The sequence below is a fragment of the Macaca thibetana genome, chromosome 18, assembly GCF_024542745.1.
Source record: "Macaca thibetana thibetana isolate TM-01 chromosome 18, ASM2454274v1, whole genome shotgun sequence".
Lineage (NCBI taxonomy): Eukaryota > Metazoa > Chordata > Mammalia > Primates > Cercopithecidae > Macaca > Macaca thibetana.
In genome coordinates this window covers 36,815,150-36,817,784 of record NC_065595.1, presented here as the reverse complement: position 1 = coordinate 36,817,784, position 2,635 = coordinate 36,815,150, and positions in this window count along the sequence as shown.

The window sequence follows — 2,635 nt, the reverse complement described above, 5'->3', positions numbered from 1 at the left end:
AGCTGTTGCCCAGTCTGAAGAACTGGCATGCTTAGACGCTAACACCAACTCTGTTGCTTATTAGCTCCGTGGTCAAGTTACCTACCTTTCCAAATTTTAGATTTTATTTTTATAAACAAGTGCAAGAGAACTACTTACTTCTACTAGTTTACTATGCTGGCTTCCTGTGATATAATTCTTTCAAAAACTATAGAACAGGCACTGACATAGAGAAGAACTCAAAGATCTCAGTTACTATTAATGTCATTGAAGATGGCTAAAGATAGGACACTAGAAAACACTAACACTAATGTAATAACCAGTAAAGGAGCAAAAGAGAGAAAGTGATTAGAGGTAGAAAAAGCCAATGGATGAGTTATTTCATAAAAGCTCGTGGGAAAAAAGTTACAAAATGTATAAGGACAGAAAAAGTCAAACTCTCAATCAAAATTCTCACAGGCCCAGAAAGACGGGGCCTGGAAATAAAATCATGAGATTTGACTGGAAGCAGGCCTTTGGTGAGCTTTTGTTAGAGTAGTTTCAGCTGGACTATGGGGATAAAAATTTGATGTATATAGACTTGAAGGTAAGTAAGAGGATGGAGTGGAAATTATGATGCACTGTTTGTTACTGAAAGGAAATAAACCATAGCTTAAGTGGGGAGTAGGGTGGAAGCGTAGTTTAATTAAGCTGTTGATGTCTTAAACACATTGTCAGACAAAATAAATGACAACTATGGAGAAGGAGAAATTAATGAAAGATGAGGTATTTCATAGAAAATGCCCCAAAAAAGATTTAAAGAAATAGAATCAAAGGCACAGGTAGAGAGATGCTCTGATAAGTTTTTACAAAGCTTGAGAAACTTCCTTGATTCAGATAGGGAAAAAATGAATAGAAATATAGATTGGAGATAATGCAGGAGATGCAAAAACCTTACTCCTAACAGCTCCTGTTTCCTGAGAAATTGAAGGTCAAGTGACTAAAATTGAGAGGGTTATTGATAGAGGTATTTGAAAGAAAATAGAAAGAACTGGAACTGCTTGGAAAGGAAAAATTATGAGTTAGGAATAAGTCAACATTTTGTATAGCATTTCTGGAAGACCACATGATACTGGAACAAATTAATTTTTTAAAAAATGGTCTCTCAGAATGGGTAAGTGGTTTCCTCTGGGTATGTTAGAAGATCCTCTGACTTGACCCAAATGTAAAAAAAAAAAAAAAAATTAAGGGCCTTTCTGAGAATGTTTTTAAAAGTATTTGGCCATAAGTTTTAGCCTAGAGAAAGGAGACATTGATAGCTTGAGAGAATGAAAGATTGTAAGATGCAGCTATGCCCTCAAGAAGGTTTTAATCTAGGAGAAAACACTGGGACACTGGTGAAGACAATATTAAAAAAAAAAATACATGACAAGTACTATAAGAATGATAAAAGCAAGTGTTATACAATTAGGGGAAAAATGAAAGTAATTAAACTAGAGGGATTAGGAAAGGTTATTTGATAAAAGTGACATTGGAAAACCACCCTCTTGCTCTTGCTCTCAGCTGAGAGTGTTACTCGTTATTTCAAATTTACACTATTTTTCTATTCTTCATCTGTACTCTTAGGAGTTGAAAACATTGCGTTCTTTTATTAAAATCAGGTCACAAAATAAGTCTCCAGAATAAATAACCTTTGTATGAGGCAGTATGCTGCAGCTTCTGAAGAATGGTCAGCCTTAGGTCCAGAGCAAGGCTGAAACCTCTGTTTTGTTGACAGCTGAAAGTTAAGATCAACCTGAGACTGGAGATACACATTGTCTTAGTGATTCAATGAGAACTAAGTTTTCACATGGAAAGAGGTCACCTAACCTTGCATACTAGAAGGAAATAATAGAATTTGAGCAGGGTGCCGGAATGATGCCACCTGCTCTCCAAACTACATGGTCTTCAACATGACTAAGCAGAGGTTTTTGAAGCCAACTTTTAACCAGTCAATCTTCATAGCTGGACTATGCTGCAGATAAAAGTCAAGCCATGTGGAAATAAGTAAGAGCAGGGAAGATACTTTTTAGGAGTCAGTGACAGAGAGACCTTAGCAGGAGGAGTAACTACAGGTCAGTGCAGCATAGTAAGAAGCCAATGGAGAGGAAGAAATGTGCCTTTTCATTTATTAATTGAAGGAACAGAGCAGGACTGACAAATATTTTGCAGACCATAAAAAGAAGTAGTAAAAGAACTCAGAGACAGAGGGATTGAACTAAGATGTAAAAAACCAGACTAAGTCTTGAAGACACTTGAAAGAAATAAGAATCTTACCAGTCTTAGTGTTGGTGCCAAGTAAAAGCTGCCTTGGGTTACAATCTGGACAACCTAACCTAGTATTCTATTGCAGATAAGTTGAATAAATACTAAACTTAGAATGTTTACCTGGGAATAGCTAAGAGAGGGACTAGAGAAAACAGGTATCACTACTTATATTTTGGTAAATATGAATTATTTAAAATTTATAGCAATTTCCATTAGATTTTATTTCTTTATGTATTAGACATGATTTTAGCGGTATGACAAAAATATGTCAAAATCAGGGAGGTTTATCTTTCCGCAATATATGCACAGGAGTGGACACAGTGAGATTGTGGTCATGGGTTAGGGGGTTGTAAACACATAAAAACATAAA